Genomic DNA, 23,736 nt, shown 5'->3' with positions numbered 1-23,736 from the left:
TTCTAGGATGTCAATCATGTTTTTTTTAGAATTTAGTTCTTGTCTTGTTTGCCTATGGTTTGCTATATATGTTGGCGCTATATAAATAATTGTAATTTAATTAAAATAAAACTGAACTGCAAGATTTAGGCAAAAATTGCCGATATGTAACTATTCCCCAACTTCCTTATAAGCACAGTATGTTTATATCCGCTTGAAATTTCACAATTCAGTCTTCAGTTCTATAATGTAATGAATAAACCCCTGCCTTTATTCCTTTCTTTGTCATATAGTCGCACAGCGCTCGAGAGTATGTTGGCGCTCTATAAATAATGGTACTATTTATATTTTTGGTGGGTTTTAGACAGGATACACTATATTGAATGTGGTTCACCTCTAAAGCACATAATTCAGTTTGATTTGCTTTTGATTAAACATTTACTTTAATATGAAAGATAGTTTGTCACGCTTGTTATAATCAGATGGGAATTTAAAACCATAGTAATGTGATGATCACCCTATATATTTAGATGCCGTTAAGGCAGCCACCCCTGCACCCAAATTTCTTTTTTTGAATCTTGTTTCCATTTTTAGCGTGTGAGTTTACAACACGTTTGTTTTTGCAGAATGTGAATTCTTATTTTAAGTCTTCAAAGCAATTATGTGAAGTGCGTTTTTCTTGTTTTGTTTTTTTTAATAGTGATTGAATGATATCTGCACATTTTTTACGAGCCGCTAAATGCTATTTAATGTAAACTCCTGTTAGCTACGTCTAAGAATTGTGTTAATCTGTTTGCCAACTCGCGTGGTGCTTTGACACGCCTGGGGTGTAAAGGATTTCCTACCGGAAGCATACATGCCAATTACTATTATTTTTAATAAAACATCTTCAGGCAGAACCTTCGGCGTCAGGAGACCCCGTGGGACGTGAAGAGGTGCAGTTTTTATCATGTTTCTTCTTTTCGTAATCCCTAGTTATTGAACTGAGGGGAACCGACAGGGGAATTACAAATTTTGGGCAATTTTAGGCCAGAATAGAAAGGATTCCCAATGCGTGTGTCCCTCCTCAGTACGGCTTTGCAGTCACCTTCATTTCCTATTTGAAGTCTAGTTAAAATGTTTCCCTTCCATTTCCCCATGCGTCACTTTGATCAGGGCCTTTTAGGAGTTGGTAGTAAATTCTTCGCAGCCAGAAGCCTGGTTACGTAATCTCACATTGCTGTAGCTGTCCTCATTTACCCCAAAACAATGATCCTGGTTTATTTCACTTTTCAGTAACTGAAAGCCATGAACTCAGATTGTTAAACAAACACATCCGGGGGCACATAGCCCTGCTCTCATGCTTCCTAGATAATATAGTGTGCGTAGAATGTCGGTTAACAGACAATATCCTGATTTGGAGCCTGCATAGCTCGCAGATAGCAGTCATTACAGCACTCTGATCTGAAATTGTCTGATGGTTGTAAACAGGACTATTCAATAAACAGCAGATTGTAAACTTTGCAAAATCGCCGAGTTAGATACATTTCTAATTTGGATATCTGGACCGAAATGTGCAATTTGTTAACAATTCACAGTTTAGTAACCCAGACTTACAGGGTTAGTTACCAACGCTGGAATTACAAATCAAAAGGTTTGAAAACTGCCAATAAACAGCACAGATGCAATATTTAAAGTGCGTAGCATAGCTACATGAAGAAAGGAATCTGGATCCTCTAAACCAAATGAATCTAGAATAAAATCCTCCTAAAATATTTACAAAGGTTTCTTCAATCATTAGTGGTAGAAAGTGGATGGTTTGTAATTGGATGACTGACCGTGACGATGTGATAACTAGACGTAAAAAGACTGGAGAAAGGGTTATGAATGATTCGGATGGGATAAAGAACATGGAGTGGTAATGAAGAGGTTAAAAGAGAAAATATGGTAGATATGATAATGGAGGTACAAGAGAGAATATGGAAAGGTAATGAAGGGGTTATAACAGAGAAGATGTAAGGGTAATGGAGAGGTTAAATGAGAGACAATTGTTATTATTATTTTATTATTTATATAGCGCCAGCAATATCCGTAGCGCTGTACAATGGCGATGGGGTGGTGATGATGGAGTTAAAAGAGAACATGCAGAGGTAATGAAGAGGTTAAAAGAGAGAATGTGGAACAGTAATTAGAATGTTGTATAGAGATAGCATGGGGAGGTAATGAAGAGGTTAAATCAGTGACCATGGTACAGTAATGAAAGAGTTAAAGGAGAACATGGAGGGGTAATGGAAGGGGTGTTTTACTTATAATAAGTGAGTTAAAGAAGAGCAGAACTTTAGGAGTAAAAAGTGTGTGGCATGAGAGAGTGTGCGGAGGGGGTTAATCGAGAGGGAAGGTATATTGTGGTTTAATAGTTAACGGGTTACTCCAAACAATTTTAATAAAATATATATTTTTTAAATACAGAATGCCCTTTTGGTGTTACACCTCCTTAAAACCCTGAAAAATAGAGAATACATTTACCTGTAATCCTGTGCCGGGCGAAGTCCCCTCGCTGGATTCCACGCCCCTCCGGCGTCACAGCCTCCTTCCCCGTGGTCCAATCAAATGCTTCTTAAAGAGACGGGGGGACGGGACATAAAAAGGGGCACTGTAGGGAGACAGGGACGACAGGTAGGGCTTCTTTGAGGGAGGGAGAAAAATCAACACTTTCCCTTGCAGACGCGCTCCCTGGCATGGGAAGTAGTATCTGACACCATCAGTGTGTGTTGCCCACAGAAATATTTTTTTGCACAGAATTAACATTAGGTAGCCCAGAATTAGCCCCCGGCACAATAGTGCAATATCTCTGCATGTGCTGCGTTTCAAGCAGAGACTCCTACAACCATGACCACTTCTAAAAGCAGAGTAATCCTTTGGTGTAAGAGATGTTACTAGAAGGAATACTGTATCAAACTCCTGTCATGGCAGGCCCTGTGTCCGTGGCAGGCCAGCGCACGCTGTCAGACACCACGTGTGTCTGTGTGTGTTTTCCTGCTCATTCCCCAGGCCGCCCCACTTACTACTCCATTCATGCTTACTGTTACGTCTATACATAGCTCAACTTATACAGTGTTTGCATTCAGTCCTGAAACTATCCAGAGCCGCATTCCTCCCCAGCTCTGCTTGCTGACCTCAGAAAACTTCTGATCTATTTAAAGCATTCTTCTAGCAGGACAGGCCACAGGGGAAAACAGATCCACTGACTGCTTGGGAAACACTCCTTGTTTTATTCTGCACGCTGACAGCACACAGAGCACTGGGCACGTTATCTGTATCACCCACATAACTCCCAGCAGCCTCAGCCAGCCTAACTAAAACAGCTTCAAATCACAGCAATCTATAGCAACTCTTACATGGTCTAAGTTTAAAAATGAGATAACGTAACGTTTTTCATACCGATAGGACCAGCATGGAGGGCATTGATTAGATGAGGATATCACTGAACTGAAATGGAAAGGCGTGATGCTAAAATGCCGCCTTCACTTTAGAAATAGCTGTCTTACATTTTAGGGGACAGTTGGTTTTACCAGGACTTGATGTTCTCATTTAACCCCCTGAAAGTGCACTTTTATCGTGTGCACCATTTCAGCTTTTACATCTTATTGAGCCACAGCTCCTGGGCTTCTTATGGTACATCCCAACACATGTTCGCCGTATACCTTGTTATATATGCACAGCCGGGCATCAATCCCCCTCTTGTTTTGACTTGTGCAGAAGCTTTTGTTGCTTTCGTATGACAATGTCACATTTGTCAGAACACGTTTTTGGCAACAAGTTTCTAACCGAGCAGCTGTGATTTCTGTGAATGGCCGCAGCAATCCTCTTAGAAGGCTTCTTGTTAGTAAAGGCTGCTTTCCTCTGTAAGTGTACAGGTGTGTTTCAGAATTCCAAAATGAAATGTGACTCGGTATGGACCAAACGGACCTGCCAATGTCCATTCTAAACTACAATGATATAGTGCACAAATGAATCCATTTACAACTGTTTCAGAACATTTCGACAATGTGCATGCAGGCCTTCAGAGCAGAAACATCACAAACACAGCTTTGGGTTAATATGTGTTGCACGTAGTACTGAATGCATGTGTGAAACTCATAAGTCAGTCAACCACACAAGACACAGGCATCTTCACAAGCTGCCGTGCATGTTTGGTCAGATTAAGTGACGATTTCCGGCATGGTCTACTGACCAGCAACCTGATATGGTGGCTATAATGGGAACAGGGCACGCTGGTCCACAGCTTGGGTTCCAGACCTGTCCTGCTATGTCATCCATCCCTTCACCACCACAATTCTTCAGAGTAACCTATGGTCCTCCAACCACTAAAAAGACAGATGTCACCAATTCTGACTTCTACCTCTGGCATGCAGGAATCAATTCCTCTGACTGCTCTCAACACTGTCTTTACAAAGATAATTTTTCTTTAAAGAAGAAACAAGTGATTCAGCTTTCTGCACACAGGTACGTATATTTTGTCACCATGTCCCCCAAATAACACAGAAAATACTCATGTTCAGGGGGGAGGGAGGGTGCAAGCATATCCAAAATACAATAAAAAAAAAAAAAAAAAACACGACTAACCTCCAGCAACACAATATTCAACTTATGGTGAGACAACCAAACAATAAAAAAATTCAACAACAGCGTAGGGTAACACAAAACAGAATAAACTATTACATATCAACAGGATGGAGAGGAAATCAAGATAACACAATTAATAAAACTGACAGCAACTGCCCTGCTATGCAGATGTATGCAAATATATACAAACATGCAAATGCCCTATGTTAAACATTCATATATTGCACACAACATTCACACAATGGAAACAGAGGACTTCAAAGACTGCAATCCTGTCGGACTCTGTCAATTTGGGATCTGGGACAGATGGAAGCAATACCTTTATCACCACAGCATAACTAGATTTCATATACCGTATATATATATATATAGCTATTCTTAAACCATTACTTTTAAATTATTGTCTGTTTCCACATTTTCTAGATTATTCACGGTTATCTTGAAATTTCTAGAATGTGCACGCTTCTTGTAAAGCATTTAGTATATGGCACTACCCCTGTGGTCTGTATTTAGTTATTCAATATATATTTAACGTTACGGTTAATGCACGGTGCCCATATTTGACTAATATTTATGCGGTGGAGGGACCAGACTGGATGAGATAAGAGATCTGAATACTAAGTCCTGAGTCTGATATAATAGCGGAATCGTGTAAACCCGGTTTGGGGATACAGTAACGTCAACTTTAGTATGGGTGGCGTGACCATTCTGAAGAAAAGAAATGGAAGGAAGGACACAATTAGTTGAACTGTTAGGAGTTTAAGTTGCAGGTAACAGTAAGATATACGTAAAGGAATGGCGGAGAGACGGTTGATAGAATGATATAATATGGAGGACAAATTATCGGCACAAGCAATGTGAGTCATCGTATTGTCAGCAAAAAAGTGGATGAAAACCGAATGACCTTACATTAAAGTTATAAAAATCATAAGTGTACAAGGAGAAAATAAAGCACGAGGAGGGCGGTGGAAGGAGAAATAATGAAATCATATCACAGTGTTGCAGAAGATGAAAGTGAAGGGACACCTGGCTAGGTATGGAATGAGCCAGGTTAATACCTAGATCAGGAATAGCCAATTAATAGCGCTGATCGAGAAGCAATGTGGAGATCAAAAGTGACCGTAGCAGAAAGGTATGTCCGAATTAGCGGAAAGTGAGACGAGAACTCACTTTTCAGAAGGATGGATGGATTACAAACTTTAGGAAAGATGCCCAAGAAGGTTGTTAGAACAGAATAGCAGTGAATGGTTCTATACTGATAACAGTTAAACGATCCAGAGATCTGTACCTCCAGACAATATTATGTTGGTAATTGGGAATTCATTAAATATGTCATTTATACGTCCGTCTGTTTATACGTCTGTCGTTATGTGAATGCTTGTTTCCCTTTTCGGGAACTTTTACAGTGTAAGACCCCTTTTGTCAATATGTAAAGGGGGGGGGGGGGTGTTAAAAGTTATTTTCTAAATTAACCCTTGTTTAACTTTTAATTGTAGGACAGGGTCATCCTGTCTGTGCTAAACTAAAAGACAACAACGAACTTTCAGCTTTAACCAATAATGTGCCAAAGATGTTAGCATCAACGTGTCCCATGAAGTTCCACAGTTTCCTGACATTTAAAGTGTTAGTGAGCCCCATTACAATATCTTCAAATAATAATAATAATGATGATGAAACAGGACGCCATGACCTCCAAGAGCATTATTTTAACTGATTGGAGTTTCCTCTAAGGCCGAACCTCTTGTCTTTTGTTTAGCTCAGAGCGCCATTTCTGTCCCAGCTGAGACAGAACATTCTGCTCACCGAGTTTGATGCCGGACTAATCCAGCTGTCCCACGTGCCATCATTCCCAGGGATCGCTTCCCTCTCGCACCTGAAAGACCAACTGATTAGAGCTGATTGCTCTCACCGCACAGTTTTTTTTTTTTTAAAATCATGGTGCTGCCTGGGGCGTCTGTCACTAGCAGTCAAATAAGGACAGTTTTTACCAGATACTCCTGCTGTTGTAGTTTTTTCTCTTTCTTAATGCCAGTACGTGTATTTGTTATTCTTTGTATCGGTCTTTGAAGTCAGGAATCTGAAGGGAATCTAAAAGCCACCAGATGTTTCTCCTGCCAGAATCAGTGTGCCAGAGTGGATTACATTTAATAGAATGCCTTAGAAGTTTATATTCAGCTGTGTATATTCCTACACATCCGATAAACGACAGTGCTTGACATCACTTGACCTGGAATAGCTTCTTGTAAACTTTTCCAAACTAATAGAACCATATACGCATATATCATAGATAAGTTGCCTGCATGATGTTGGCTGGGTTTGTGCAAAGCCATTTTCCGTCTTGCCGAATTGTAAATAAATCCCAGGCCTCTTCTTTTGATTATATGTAACAATCCCTTTCTCAATGAGTTTAAGTCAGAGGAGTGGGCGGAAGGCGGCTTACAATGTGTATTTTATTTTCTCCCTGGCTATAAGAATGTAGGAAGGAAACCTAATCGAATATTTATTACCTTCAAAAATTTCTTTAGACGTATGTTTGGCATTTTAACTGCCGAGAGAGAGCAGCCATCACACACAAATTGTTTGCATTAAGGGAAAAATATTTAAATGTTATTTTCTGTAACTCACACTGTAGTAGAGATAAGCAGATTTTATTGTCATGACGGGCTGTTGGCAGGTGGAATTGTTCAGTTTGTGCGTTTTTTTTCACCACATATTATGTTTCAGCGTTGCCTTTAAATCAGAGAGGACATTCTCCTATGTCTAGGCAGATGGCTGTTAGTGACAAAGAGAGGTTGGCAGGAAGGGTGGATGATGTCCTAAATTGCTGGACCATCCTTGCATTAGGGCTGGGACATAGACCCAGTCCCTGAGTATTACCAGTGATCAGATCCCTTCTTGGACAAAAGTAAGAGATGCTGGTTATAAACAAATACGGTAATTATTTTCTGTGGCTCGAGTATTTTCTGTACCGCTTTAACTGTGGGCATTCTCTTTACTATTAATTTTTTTTTTTTTTTTAAATGATACATTTTATATGTATTTTTATGTGTATCATACACTGAACAAAATTATAAACACAACACTTTAGTTTTTGCCCCCATTTTTCATGAGCTGAACTCAAAGATCTAAGACTTTTTTTCTTTGTACTCAAAATGCCTATTTCTCTTAAATATTGTTCACAAATCTGTCTAAATCTGTGTTAGTGAGCACTTCTCCTTTGCCGAGATAATCCATCCACCTCACAGGTGTGGCATATCGATATGCTGATTAGACAGCACGATTATTGCAAAGGTGTGCCTTAGGCTGGGCACAATAAAAGGCCATTCTAAAATGTGCAGTTTTACTATATTGGGGGGATCCGGGGAGGGATTCTAAAAATCAGTCCGTATCTGGTGTGATCGCCATTTGCTTCACACAGTGCAACACATCTCCTTCGCATAGAGTTAATCAGGTTGTTGATTGTGGCCTGTGGAGTGTTGGTCAACTCCTCTTCAATGGCTGTGCAAAGTTGCTGGATATTGGCAGGAATTGGAACACGCTGTTGTATACGCCGATCCAGAGCATCTCAAACATGCTCAATGGGTGACATGTCCGGTGAGTATGCTGGCCATGCAAGGACTGAGATGTTTTCAGCTTCCAGGAATTATGTACAGATCCTTAAAACATGGGGCTGTGCATTATCATGCTGCAACATGAGGTGATAGTCGTGGTTAAATGGCACAGCAATGGGCCTCAGAATCTCGTCACGGTATATCTGTGCATTCAAAATGCCATCAATAAAATGCACCTGTCTTGTCCATAACATACACGTGCCCATACCATAACCCCACCGCCACCATGGGCCACTCGATCCACAACGTTGACATCAGCAAACCGCTCACCCACACAATACCTTATAAGTTATCTGCCATCTGCCCTGTGTAGTGAAAACCGGGATTCATCCGTGAAGAGAACACCTCTCCAAAGGGCCAGACGCCATCGAATGTGAGCATTTGCCCACTCAAGTCGGTTAGGACGACTAACTGCAGTCAGGTCGAGGCCCGGATTAGGACGAGGAGCATGCAGATGAGCTTCCTGAGACGGTTTCTGACAGTTTGTGCAGAAATTCTATGGTTATGCAAACCGATTGTTGCAGCAGCTGTCTGGGTGGCTGGTCTCAGATAATCTTGGAGATGAAGATGCTGGATGTGGAGGTCCTGGGCTGGTGTGGTTACACGTGGTCTGCGGTTGTGAGGCTGGTTGAATGTACTGCCCAATTCTCTGAAATGCCTTTGGAGACAGCTTAGGGTAGAGAAGTGAACATTCAATTCACAGGCAACAGCTCCGGTGGACATTCCTGCAGTCAGCATGCCAATTGCACGCTCCCTCAAAACTTGTGACATCTGTGGCATTGTGCTGTGTGATAAAACTGCACATTTTAGAGGGGCCTTTTATTGTGGCCAGCCTAAGGCACACCTGTGCAATAATCATGCTGTCTAATCAGCATCGCGATATGCCACACCTGTGAGGTGGATGGATTATCTCGGCAAAGGAGAAGTGCTCACTAACTGAGTTCAGCTCATGAAAAATGGGGGCAAAAGCAAAAGTGTTGCGTTTATAATTTTTTTCAGAGTATTAACCCCTTAACGACCGCTGACGGTTCAGGACCGTCAGCGGTAAAACGTGCGTTTGGACCGCTGACGGTCCTGAACCGTCATAACGGTTTTGGGCTACTTACCTGATCGCCGTCGGTCCCACGGCGGCGATCAGTGCTCCACCCGGTCCAGGGGGGTTGCCTGTCTGCCCGGGCAGTCCCCCCTCGGCAGATCAGGACCCCACGGCCATGTGATCACTCGATCACATGACCGCAATAGGTGTCCATGTGTCTGCCTGCAGGGGGACTGTCTGTGCTGACAGGCAGTCTCCCTGCAAGTGAAAAATCCAAAATAAAGTGTAAAAAAAAAATCTGTGTAAAAAAAAAAAAAAATAATATGTGTATATATATGCTATATATACATGTATTATATCTATATATACCTATATATAATATATGTATATATATATCATATATATAATGTCACACTAAGTGTATTTTTATATTTATATATACGTATATAATTATAAAAATACACTTATATTTAAATTACACACGAATATATACAATATATATAATAACTATATATATGGTATATATATATTATTATAAAATACAAATAATATGTTAATAAAAATAAATAACAAAAAATAAAAATAATTTTTAATAATTAAAAAAAAATTATATATATATATTCAGTTTTATTCTAACAGTATTTTGATATTGATATATATATATTTATATCAAAATATACTTAGAATGTAATGATATATATATCTATGTATAAATAAATAAATAAAAATAATACGAAATATACATATGTCCACATACATAATTACATAAATAATTTCATAAATATACACGTAGACGTCAAATATATAAATATGTATATATATTAAAATTCTACGTGCATATTTATGTAATATTTTTACCTAATTAAGTAATTTTAATGATTGCAATTTGAGGGACCTGCCTGCCAACCCAGGCCAAAAGTCCAGATAATTTAATTTGCTAGCACTGTGTTTAACCCTGTAACTTTCTATGACACCCTAAATCCTGTACATGGGGGTACTGTTTTACTCGGGAGACTTCGCTGAACACAAATATTAGTGTTTCAAAACAGTAAAACATATCACAGCGATGATATTGTCAGTGAAAGTGAAGTTTTTTGCATTTTTCACACACAAACAGCTCTTTCACTGAGGATATTATTGCTGTGATATATTTTACTGTTCTGATACACTAATATTTGTGTTCAGCGAAGTCTCCTGAGTATAACAGTACCCCACATGTAGAGGTTTTATAGTGTTTGTGAAAGTTACAGGGTCAAATATAAGGCTTGATTTTACTTTTTTTTTTTTATTGAAATTTGTCAGATTGGTTAGGTTGCCTTTGAGAGCGTATGGTAGCCAAGGAATGAGAATTAGCCCCATGATGGCATACCATTTGCAAAAGAAGACAACCCAAGGTATTGCAAATGGGGTATGTTCAGCTTTTTTTAGTAGCCACTTAGTCACAAACACCGGCCAAAGTTAGCGTTTTTTGCATTTTTAACACACAAACAAATATAAATGCTAACTTTGGCCAGTGTTTGTGACTAGGTGGCTACTAAAAAAAACTGGACATACCCCATTTTGAATACCCTGGGTTGTCTACTTTAAAAAATATGTACATGTTAGGTGTGTTTCAGGGATTTATGACAGATAACGGTGTAACAATGTCACTATTGATACATTTAAAATATATATATATTGAAACAGCAATTTCCTACTTGTATTTATAGGCCTATAACTTGCAAAAAAAAGCAATAAAGCATGTAAACACTGGGTGTTTTTAAACTCGGGACAAAATTTTGAATCTATTTAGCAGTTTTTTTCATTAGCTTTTGTAGATAAGTAAAAGATTTTTCAAGTAAAAGTCCAAAAACATGTTTTTTTTTTTATTTTTCACCATATTTTATTATTTTTTTTAAATACAATATATGACATAATATATATACTGGTATGTAAAGAAAGCCCTTCTTGTCGTGAAAAAAACAGTATATAACTTGTATGGGAACCGTAAATGAGAGAGCGGAAAATTACAGCTAAACACAAACACCACAAAAGTGTTAAAACTGCTCTGGTCCTTAACGTACAAACATCGCAAAAACAGGCCGGTCCTGAAGGGGTTAAAGAAAGTTATGTAATTCAGTCGGTGGAGTGATTATCTCTTATTCCCAATATAAAGAGCATATAATGCAATTTATTAAAAGTGTATTATTTATACGTTTATTTTTAAACACTCACGTAAAGGACAATTGTCACCTCAAAGCTATTTTTGAACCCTTTAACCCCTTAAGGACCAAACTTCTGGAATAAAAGGGAATCATGACATGTCACACATGTGTCATGTGTCCTTAAGGGGTTAATCGAGTTTTGAGAGAAATTAAAACATTTTTTAATAGAGTAAATGTAATAAAAAGTGCAAAAAACAAATCTCTACCTTTAGTACAGGACAGGATCCTTCAGCCATAATAAATACACCTTGGGTCAGACAGTGATCAAAAACCGTCAGCTAGTCTCTGTCGCTAAATAGGGAGGAAAAACCATCTATGTGAAACTATGGCCTTAAATTACTATTTGATACATTTAAAAGAAAAATAGATTTAAAATATTAAAAAATAATTTATATATAAATATAATATCATGTATACACACATATAGCAATATCATATTTGATAAATATTAAATCATTTTAAAGTAAATATCAAAAAAATTAAATCATCTTTTAAGATCATCCAAAAAATATTTAATGAAACCCATATGAAAATCGAATGTTTTATCCAACATTTTAAAATTTGGCGTTGAATTCACTGTAGTGTTTTGTTTTTTTATTCGTTTGAATCAGATTTAGACATTTTTCAAATCTGATGGAAGTAAAACCTTTTCATATGATTCATCTACAAAAATGTCTTAGAAACATAGAATGTGACGGCAGATAAGAACCATTCGGCCCATCTAGTCTGCCCAATTCTCTAAATACTTTCATTAGTCCCTGGCCTTATCTTATAGTTAGGATGGCCTTATGCCTATCCCACGCATGCTTAAACTCCTTCACTGTGTTAACCTCTACCACTTCAGCTGGAAGGCTATTCCATGCATCCACTACCCTCTCAGTAAAGTAATACTTCCTGATATTATTTTTAAACCTTTGTCCCTCTAATTTAAGACTATGTCCTCTTGTTGTGGTAGTTTTTCTTCTTTGAAATATAGTCTCCTCCTTTACTGTGTTGATTCCCTTTATGTATTTAAATGTTTCTATCATATCCCCCCGTCTTGTCTTTCCTCCAAGCTATACATGTTAAGATCCTTTAACCTTTCCTTGTCCATAGACGTTAATGCAGATCTTTGTCAAAAAATAGTTTAGAAGGTTTTTGTCTCTAACAGATTGGAATCTAAATCTGATTTGAACAAGTTAAATTAAGGACTAAATATGAAGCCCCTATAAAGTCCTGGGATATTCCTGGGTGATGGAGAGGAGAATTCACCAGTAAAGTCTATGGGTATGGCAGTATATATCTTATACATGAGGTAAAATGTGTCAGATGCTGTTCATACCCTGGCACCTTACAAAGACTTTTATTATTATTATTGTAGCGGAGGGCTGATTTCTCGCAGCTATTCTCCACTTTAGATCCAAGGAAGGCTCAGGAACAAGTCATTAGTAAATCCACAGCAGAGTTTCCAGCAGGTAAAACGGTACAGCAATATCCCCACAGCACTCCCAATAACTGGACGACACACAGTTTCAGGAGTAGAACTAGCAATCGTTTATTCCAGGGTTTCTTATAAAGCCTGCTCCCATGCAAGGGAGGGAACTACAGCAATTATGATAGTAACCAATAACATTCTTGTTACCTCCCACACATCTCCTCCCCTCAGAGTGTGTCATAATCCCCTTAAGTTGTACAGTAGTTTACCCCAAACTTGGATGTACCTCTAAAATATCATATAGCTTTAATATCAGGGTACCGCTGGGTAGCCCTGATCTGGGTGAATATAATATCCAAAATTCACCCAGATCGGACCAGGGGTTCGGCAGTTACCGGCAAGTGAAGTTTGACCGACCGCACACGAGTTGGTATCCGAAAAGGGTTCCATGAGAATGGGCCCTGCGGTCGGTCTCCGTTCGGTAGTTAAAATAGACATTTACAATTGCCATCCACATTTACATTCACCTAGATAGTGATTCCCTCATTCGGTACTTTATTACTACCGAATGGGGATTCGTTATGTCTCTCCGTTCGGCAGTTACGGAGCTCTGGAGGTCTCAGCGGTGTTTGGTTGTCTGAGTGTCCGATTTGAGTTCCAGGCACTCGACGACCAAACACCGCTGGGATTTTCATGCGTAAGATGGCCGCTGCCACGTGTACGCATGCCGAATGGCGGCCACCCAGATACAATGTTAATGCCGGTTAACTTGTGGTTTGGGGAAGAATGTGAGCCTTAATTGCTGGCACACTTCTCTCCGGGGTGGCCCCTCCGTTCGGTAGTTTCCATAAGTATATAGTACGGATGGAAACTACCGAATAACATATAATTCACATAATAAACAGACGAACAGCAATTTTAACATAGGGAAAAATTATACGGACACAGTCACACAGGCATTTTGCAGGACAGGCTTACTGCATTCCGCTACACTGCTCCCCCTTGCCCACAAGCCGGCATACACAGTCTGATCCCACACGGATCGGCTTGGGGATGACCGGGGTGCTCACGGATCATTTCTCCAGATCAGTTTGTCGCGACAACCCGTCGGCGTTTCCATTTTGCTTACCCGGGCGGTATTGAATGTTAAAGTCAAAAGGCTGTAGCGCCAAACTCCAGCGCAGCAGCCTGGCATTGTCCCCAGCCACCCGGTTCAGCCAGACTAACGGGTTGTGATCCGTGAGCAGCGAAAAAGCCTGTCCATACAAATAGGGTTGCAATTTCTTCAAGGCCCACACCACAGCCAGGCATTCCTTCTCGATGGCGGCGTAGCTTACTTCCCGGGGTAAAAGTTTGCGACTGATGTAAGCCACGGGATGTTCTCCGCCATCGGCCCCGACTTGGCTTAATACTGCCCCCAATCCAAACATAGAAGCGTCTGTGTGGACAAGAAAACGTTTAGTTGGATTGGGAGCGGCCAAGACAGGGGCATTAACAAGTGCATCTTTCAAGTTTTGGAATGCCTGCTCACACTCCGGGGTCCAGGTTACTTGGCGGGGAAGGTTTTTACGGGTCAGGTCAGTGAGGGGTTTGGCCAGGGCACTATAATTGGGGACAAACTTCCGATAATACCCTGCTGTCCCTAAGAAGGCTAACACCTGGGTTTTGGTCGTCGGGGTAGGCCACTGGGATACCGCCTCTACTTTGGCGGGTTCCGGCTTCTGCTTACCACAGCCCACTCGGTGGCCCAGGTACTGTACCTCGGCCATCCCGATACTACATTTAGCTGGCTTTAGGGTCAAACCAGCCTCCCTGATCCTGTCTAGGACCGCTCCTATATGGGCCAAGTGTTCCTGCCAGGTATCGCTAAATATGGCAATATCATCGAGATATGCGCAGGTATAGTCTTGGAACCCATCTAGGAGACGGTCCACCATCCGCTGGAAGGTAGCTGGCGCGTTTTTCATCCCAAACGGCATGACCTTAAATTGGTACAGGCCGAATGGGGTGACAAAGGCGGACTTGGGGATGGCGTCCGGGGCCAGGGGAATCTGCCAATACCCTTTGCACAGATCAATCGTGGTAAGGTATTGCCCCCTGGCCATCCGGTCTAGTAACTCATCGATCCTAGGCATCGGGTATGCGTCGGATACGGTCTTCTCATTCAGTCTCCTGTAGTCCACGCAAAAGCGGGTCGTGCCGTCCCGCTTTGGTACGAGGACCACTGGAGATGCCCAGGGACTATCTGAGGGCTCAATCACTCCTAACTGTATCATCTCCTCAATTTCTTTGCGCATATTCTCCCGGACCGCTTCAGGGATGCGGTACGGGGTCTGGCGCATGGGGAGTTGACCTGGGGTGTCTACTCGGTGGGTAGCCAGAGGGGTGTATCCAGGTACATTAGAAAAGGTTTCCTGCTTTTCCTGCAGCAGCTGTTGTACCTCGATACGCTCCTGTGGGCTCAACCGATCCCCCAATACAACTGCTCCTAAATCCCCAGCCAGCTGTCCGTCTTCTAACAGATCGGGGAGGGGTAGGCTGTCGCTCTCTTCAGAGGTGGGGGCGCAGATCGCTGTCACCTCCTCTGAACGTTCCTGGTAAGGTTTCAGCATGTTCACATGGATCATGCGTCGCCCCCCATTCCCTGCGCAGTGGCCAATTATATACGTGGTGTCACATCGTTGTTCTACCACTCTATAAGGACCTTGCCAGGCGGCCTGTAGCTTATCGTGTCGAACAGGTTTTAAAATTAAAACTTTCTGTCCGACCTGAAAGTTGCGGTCCCTGGCGCCTCTATCGTACCAGGTGCGCTGCCGCGTCTGAGCTGCCTGTAGGTTTTCCTTTACCGTCTTGGTGAGTGCTTCCAGGCGATCTCGGAGGGCCAACACATATGGTACAATAGGGGTACCGTCCACGCTACGGTCTCCCTCCCAGTGCTCTCTAATCAAGTCTAGGGGTCCCCTTACTCTCCTCCCGAATAGCAGCTCAAAAGGGGAAAATCCTGTAGATTCCTGCGGCACTTCCCTGTAAGCAAACAGTAAGTGCGGCAGGAATTTTTCCCAGTCTCGGTGAGTCTCTGCGAAGGTTCGTAGCATCTGTTTTAAGGTGCCATTGAACCGTTCGCAGAGCCCATTAGTCTGGGGGTGGTACGGAGCACTAATTATAGGCTTAATTTTACAGAACTTCCAGAGTTGTTGGGTAACCTCTGCCGTGAACTGAGTGCCCTGATCCGAGATGATCTCCCTGGGTAGCCCCATCCGGGAGAAAACCTGCATCAGCGCCTCAGCCACCGTCTCTGCATGTATATTAGTTAAAGCTACCGCCTCGGGGTAGCGCGTGGCATAGTCTACTACAGTCAGGATGTATCGTTTGCCCGAGGGGCTGGGTTTTCGGAAGGGACCTACAATATCTACGGCAACCCTATGAAAGGGTTCCTCAATTATGGGTAGGGGGTGCAGCTTCGCCTTATGCTTATCCCCCCTCTTTCCCACCCTCTGGCACGTGTCGCAGGTATTACAGTACCTGCGTACCTCCTGGCTAATCCCTGGCCAAAAGAAACTCTGGGTCAATCGATATCTGGTACGGCTGACCCCCAAATGTCCGGATAGCGGAATATCGTGCGCTATCCGGAGTAACTCGGTTCGGTACCTCTGAGGTACCACCAGCTGTCTTGTGGTAATGGGGTCTGACCCGTCTATTTGTTTACTTGATTCCCGGTATAATAACTGTCGGTCCCATACAAATCTTTCCCCCTCCGCCCCCGGTTGGATAGAGGTGACCTTGTCTCGGTATACCTGTAAGGTGGGGTCAGTGACTACCTCGGCTACAAACTCGTCAGGAGGGGCCCAAGGGATACAGTCTAGGGAAGGGGAGGAATCTCTTACCTGGACCTCCGGCAGTGCGTTGTTTTGTTGGGTGCGGGCCTGTTGCCTGGTGACTACTGGGTGTGCTTCTTCAGTAGGTTGTGGTTCAAATGCGGAGGTGAGTTTGCCCAGGTCATTCCCCAGGACCACCTCAGCAGGTAATTGCGGCATTAGTCCCACTTCCACATTCCCGTACCCCGCACCCCAATGCAAATGTACCCTGGCTGTGTCTAGCCGATACACGGCTCCCCCTGCAACCCTGACAGCCACAGTCTTATTCAGTTTAGCCTTATCTGGAACCAAATGGCTTTGCACCAGGGTGATGGTGGCTCCTGAGTCTCTGAGCCCCTGCATAGGCTTCCCTTCCAGATATACGGTTTGCCTATGGTGCTGGCGGTTATCCGCCTGTGCCTGCAAGGGGTTAGCCTCATGCAGCACTTCCCACTGTTCCACAGTCGTGACTGGAACGGCAGAGCTGTAGGGAAGTGGTACCTCGTCCTGGTAATGATGTGCTGCTGCTCTCGGTGGTGGTGGTGGGGGCCCTGGTCGGATCCAGGTGTTGCGTTCCCTGGACTGCGGACAATCTCGTTGGTAATGTCCCCACCTCTGGCATCGGTGGCATTGCACAGAAGCAGGTGTGCGGTATCTCGGCTGCGCTGCGGCTGGTGCTGGTGGAGGAAGGGATCTTGGTGGGGGTTGAGGGTTAGGAGAAAATGAATTTACCCCCAGTGGCCGCATGGCCGGTTTGTTACCCACTGTCTTGGTTTGTCTGCGAGCATCCATAAAGTCATCTGCCTTTTTGGCAGCCTCGGTGAGGGTGGTGGGGTTACGGTCCCTCACCCATTCCTGCAGTTCTGAGGATATCCCCTCATAAAACTGCTCCAACAGCAGCATTTGTAATAAGTCCTCCATGGACCTCGCTTTACTCGACTGCATCCACCCAAGGGCTGCCCTTTCTAGTCGGCAAGCCCACTCCGCATGTGAATCTTTGTCCACCTTTTTCAGTTCCCTGAAACGTCTCCGGTATGCCTCTGCTGTTATTGCATACCGGGCCAAGATAATCTCTTTCACCCGGTTATAGTTCCTAATTTCCACATCTGGTACAGTGCGGTAGGCTTCCGCTGCCCTTCCTGACAGCCGTCCCGCTAATATGGGTACCCACTCTTCCCTTGGTATGTTATGCAGTGTACATAGTCTCTCAAAGTCCTGTAGGAAGGCATCTATATCCTCCTCTGCTTCCACATACGTTTTAAACGCTTGGTAGGGAATTTTGGGCTTACCCTCTTGTGCTATAGCTCCTGCGGTACCTCTTTCTGGTGTTTGTGGTCTCCTGTTTCTCTTTACAAATTCCTGCACCTCTGTCATGGTTTTAGAGATGATCTCTGTGGGTGGGTTTTCCCCATAGAAGGCCAGTCTGTATTGTAATTGCCTTTGGAACTCCTCCTGTTCTGTTTCAGGTCTTTGTTCCGTGGCCTGGACCTCCTCTGCTCTGTATTCTGCCATTACTTCGGTGATGAGCGTTGCTTTGGATTTGCTGCTGGCAGAAACACCTTTTGCTTCCAGAAGATCTTTCAAGGTGGTTCTTTTTAGCGTAGAAAGGTCAATCTCCATTAATCCTTGTTCCTCTGTGAGTCTGGATCCCACCGCTGCCAACCAATGTAGCGGAGGGCTGATTTCTCGCAGCTATTCTCCACTTTAGATCCAAGGAAGGCTCAGGAACAAGTCATTAGTAAATCCACAGCAGAGTTTCCAGCAGGTAAAACGGTACAGCAATATCCCCACAGCACTCCCAATAACTGGACGACACACAGTTTCAGGAGTAGAACTAGCAATCGTTTATTCCAGGGTTTCTTATAAAGCCTGCTCCCATGCAAGGGAGGGAACTACAGCAATTATGATAGTAACCAATAACATTCTTGTTACCTCCCACACATCTCCTCCCCTCAGAGTGTGTCATAATCCCCTTAAGTTGTACAGTAGTTTACCCCAAACTTGGATGTACCTCTAAAATATCATATAGCTTTAATATCAGGGTACCGCTGGGTAGCCCTGATCTGGGTGAATATAATATCCAAAATTCACCCAGATCGGACCAGGGGTTCGGCAGTTACCGGCAAGTGAAGTTTGACCGACCGCACACGAGTTGGTATCCGAAAAGGGTTCCATGAGAATGGGCCCTGCGGTCGGTCTCCGTTCGGTAGTTAAAATAGACATTTACAATTGCCATCCACATTTACATTCACCTAGATAGTGATTCCCTCATTCGGTACTTTATTACTACCGAATGGGGATTCGTTATGTCTCTCCGTTCGGCAGTTACGGAGCTCTGGAGGTCTCAGCGGTGTTTGGTTGTCTGAGTGTCCGATTTGAGTTCCAGGCACTCGACGACCAAACACCGCTGGGATTTTCATGCGTAAGATGGCCGCTGCCACGTGTACGCATGCCGAATGGCGGCCACCCAGATACAATGTTAATGCCGGTTAACTTGTGGTTTGGGGAAGAATGTGAGCCTTAATTGCTGGCACACTTCTCTCCGGGGTGGCCCCTCCGTTCGGTAGTTTCCATAAGTATATAGTACGGATGGAAACTACCGAATAACATATAATTCACATAATAAACAGACGAACAGCAATTTTAACATAGGGAAAAATTATACGGACACAGTCACACAGGCATTTTGCAGGACAGGCTTACTGCATTCCGCTACAATTATTATTATAATTATTGGCATTTTTATAGCGCCAACATATTCCGCAGCTCTTCACGATATTACAAAGGGGTACATTTAACAATAAATAATATTATTACAAAATGTTACAGGAACAATAGGTTGAGGAGGACAGCAGATGTAAAACTGTAGATATACGGAGAAGTCCAATTAATAATTATTACATATACATGCCACGTGTCTAATCTAATCATAAAGTATATGCTATTTACCCCTATTTATCCATAGGAGTATATGGAGGGCAGACCGTTTACACAATTAGAATTTATAATTTTTTGTCTCTCGTGCTCCTGTCCATACTGCAGCTCCCTAATTTTCTCCGTCTTCCAAAACAGTCTAATTTAAAAAGAGATTGGGCACTGATTTGTAGCATACTAAGGCATGCGGTAACCATGGTGATTATCAAATTAAAATAATTTGATAAAAGAACTGTTATCATAGGGATTTCGTTATTGATAGATGGAGGAAGAAAGAGGTTGTTTTTTTTTTTGTCCAGATTGTAAGGAATGATCTTTCTGTGCTGTGTTGTGCTCCATTTAACAGCGTGTTAATTTATCTTTATATTATATATTTTTGTTTATTTGATATTAATTTGTGCATCTTCAGAATTTAAGTAACATCGTGAACTAGCTAGTCAATGCACCAGCTGTAGGAGATTGTATACTTGTTGCAGCCATATTTTATGTATTTTTTTTATTTTTTTATAGCCAACATATGTAAGTGTTCTATCTAAGGAAACCGTATTATATTCGGTTTATGAGTAAATAAGTCTTGCATACCAGATGGCTTAGCCTCCACCATGAGTGTGTTTTTCACTGCAGTGGATAGATTAGCTGTCTACTGTATTTCGAGTCCTCGGAGGTTGGTGGAGGTTTGGAGGTTGGTGGCTGTAGAAATTTGATGACTGAGATAACTAGGTAGTATAGCAGAGATAGACTAGCTTTATGGCATATATAGGTCAACAGGTGGGGTACTTTAACATAAGTAGTGGGGGCTGGCAGGTCAGTGGCTGATTAGGTGCTACTAGATAAAATAAAGGCGAGTGGGGACATCCTTAATGTGGAGGGCGCGCCGGCCCAGGAGATGCAGTTTCCATGTGACTGGCAGGAGGGTAGCGCACTGCACAACAGTCCCCTTCTGCCGGTCACAGCATGTAGTTTGGCCGAGCAGACCGCAGGTAAAGGAGCTTCTGTAAAACCTACTCGGTCTGACAGGAAGTGCTTACATAGAGTGCAAACCACTTCCTGTCAGACCTGGTGGAAGATCCTGAAGCTCCTTTACCATGGCCTGTGGAAGGTGAGCTCGCACAGAGGGGGTTGGAGTGGAGGATAGGTGCACGGATGGCTGAGAGGGAGACTAGGCGCACAGAGGGCTGAGAGATGCACACAGAGGGAGAAGGAGGGAGAGGCACAGAGAGGGCTGGGGGGAGGGGCCAAGAGTACTGAAGGGGGAGAGACTACACAACGAGAGCTGAAGGGGGGAGACTACACAAGCAGAGCTGAAGGGGGAGAGAGACTACACAATGAGGGCTGAAGGGCGTAGGCACACAGAGGGCTGTGGGAGAGGCACACAGAGGGCTTGGGGGGGAAGCACACAGATGGTTGGGGGGGCAGCACACAGAGGACTGCAGGGGAGAGGCACACAAAGAGGGCTAAGGGGGTGAGGCACACAGAGGGCTAGCGGGTGGAGATGCACATAGAGGAATTATGGAGGAAGAGGCACACAGAAGGCTGAGGGAGTCAAAAGACACACAGAATGCTTAGGGGGATAGAAGCACCTTCAAGCCTCTCCAAAAGTCCATGGCACGGGAGCTCCCGTCACAATGTTTTTTTTTTTAAATATACAGAACCTCCCTAACATGATGTACTTCACGCTTTATACAGAGTGTCTAGTCTCCTGTTATCTGAATTGGGATCCTGTAAAAAATATCAAATTATTATAAATGCCAATAACAAAAATAATGATGAAATTGTGCATTGTGATAAACATGCATACATGTAAGACGACACTTCACTTAAATGTGAAATTAGTAATAACCTCGAGACAGGCTCAGCACAATGTCAACCAAGACCAAATGATTCCTGCAGTAAGTCTTTTAATTTCCAGGATGTTCTGATTACTTAGTGATCGGTCGGATAAATACATTTCAAATGGCCATGGAGGGACAATTTCGATTCAGGGGTATGGATGTGGGTTATATATATGTTATGGCAGCTCCTTGACCCTACTCATAATTATTAATGTAAATGTAATTTAGAACAAAACTATCTTCCTTACTCAGACTGATTCATGTACTTGTCTCGTTGCTGTAAAGTTCTGTTATAAACACACACCAGCTAGAGGGATTTGGCCCAGTATAGGGAATGCACCTGCTAAAGAGGGGCAGTTTGCATGTATGAGCATTTGTACTTCTTCAGTTTAGAGCCAAAAACAATCAACACAAATACATTATATTCCCCTAATGCACACTTATATATTATTTCATTTTATAAGTTCGGGGTAGGGCATTTTGAGGTCTATATGTATATATATATATATATATTTGTAAGAAGGTGGTGGTAACTTGCTTCCTGTTAGCAGTTGTTTATTAACCCATTCCTTGTGGTTAAGTACTTTTATTTTGAAGTCTGATACAGTGTGGCTTCCTGCCCCGCGTTCTCACACATTCTGTGGAATAACGCGCCTTTGAAGTGGGAAACACAATCACATTCCTTTTGACATGCTCAGTATCGCCCTAATTGAGTTTAAGTTCTTGGCATTAGATCCCTTCACTGAGCACATGTCAGAAATTCTTCGTCCCAAATCCTCACACATGGGTCCGGCATTTGTGACCTGGCTCACATCGCCCCTTTTCAGTGCTTGGGTTTATGGAGGGAAAGGTCTTCGGCATGTCGTGAGCTTTAAAAAAAAAGGGCTTAGTATCTCCTATCACATCTCTTTCCAATGAAAATGTAAAATGAAGTAAAAGAGATATATCCGCTGCTTTGCGATTTTTATGGGAGATTCGAATATACAGCTTAGCTGAGCTAGCTTTCCTGTACTCTGTTATCATTAACCAGCTTAATGGAATTCCATGTATTGAATGGCTTGGGTAGAGGAATTGTATCAATGAGTTATTCCTCAGGCATGATGTAGTCCTTATTCATTGGATTGTCTTGTACCCAAAATAAGTGCACTGCTCTCTTTTTGTCTTTATTATAATTTAAAAGGAAGCTATAGTCCTGAAAATAACACTATATACAGTAAATATATATTTATTTTTTGGTACTTTGTGTCCTTTCTATCCACCTCCCTTTGGTCTGCTGCCTGCTGCCCGCACTGCGTATTTCTACATCATTCCATGTTATTACAAAGCTACCTGAAGCACAAAATCTACTCAAATGTACAAGATTTCTCTTTTAGATCAGTTATTGCTTGTTCTAGTTTTTTTTTATGATTATTATTAGTAATATTTATAAAGTGGCAACAAGTTCCGCAGCGCTGTACAATGGGTGGACTAACAGTCACGTAATTGTAACCAGATGAGTTGGACACACAGGGACAGAGTGATTGAGGGGCTTGCTCAATGAGCTTACATGTTAACCCACCTTTGTCTCTCCATGAACAAGACACAATGGCTGTCCGAAATAGCAAGCTCCACGATCCCATCTGACGTTATCCAAACAGATACAATGTAATGAGATGCATTTCAGGCCATTTATGTGTCCTGATTGGCATCTACAAGGTTTAAGTCAATCTAGTAATATTACATTTTTGCTTTCCTCATAAATCCAGTAATTGTTTTTTTATGCATTTTTAAAGCATTGGCTTACTGTAACATTTTTTGTGTTAACTGTTGATTTCTAATATTTTTTTTTAGCACTGACATCGGCCTGGATATAATTCACTAAAAGACTCGACAAGGACGGGCTGCTGCTCGGTGTGAACCCTTTCTTGGTAAGTACAGTTTTGGTGGAATGTATTGCCATGCCACAATAGACCATGGGTGAGTGGATTGCAGAAGTGTCTGGGTTATCAATACTAGATAATTATGTTGTAAACAGCTATTGATGTGAGCCTATAACGTATGGGATGATCACACGGTATAATCCATCCAGCTGCCGTTAAATGCCCCTCCACCTCCCCGGCCTTCTTTTAAAAAATAGCTGAGTTTGTGATAGGCTGAAGATCACAGCTGGGCGTGTAGGTTGGATCAGATTGTTTGTGGATCAGATTGTTTGTAAGAGAGGGTTTTTTTGTTAACCTTTTCAGTGCTGAACTAGTAGAATGCTGCATAATACTCACAGGGTTAACTTC

The 23,736-nt window shown here is 42.4% G+C and overlaps 1 protein-coding gene across 1 annotated transcript in view; it reads left to right on the top strand.

Moving 5' to 3' along the window:
• ZBTB20 (zinc finger and BTB domain containing 20) overlaps positions 1-23,736 on the top strand; it is a 778,251-nt gene that overhangs the window by 442,247 nt on the left and 312,268 nt on the right. Inside the window, exon 4 of the mRNA XM_063442031.1 lies at positions 23,300-23,376. The gene's annotated coding sequence lies outside the window, so the exon portion shown is untranslated. The remainder of the gene's footprint in view (positions 1-23,299; positions 23,377-23,736) is intronic.

This window comes from Pelobates fuscus, chromosome 1, assembly GCF_036172605.1.
Source record: "Pelobates fuscus isolate aPelFus1 chromosome 1, aPelFus1.pri, whole genome shotgun sequence".
Taxonomy (NCBI): domain Eukaryota; kingdom Metazoa; phylum Chordata; class Amphibia; order Anura; family Pelobatidae; genus Pelobates; species Pelobates fuscus.
This window is presented reverse-complemented; position numbering and strand designations above follow the sequence as displayed.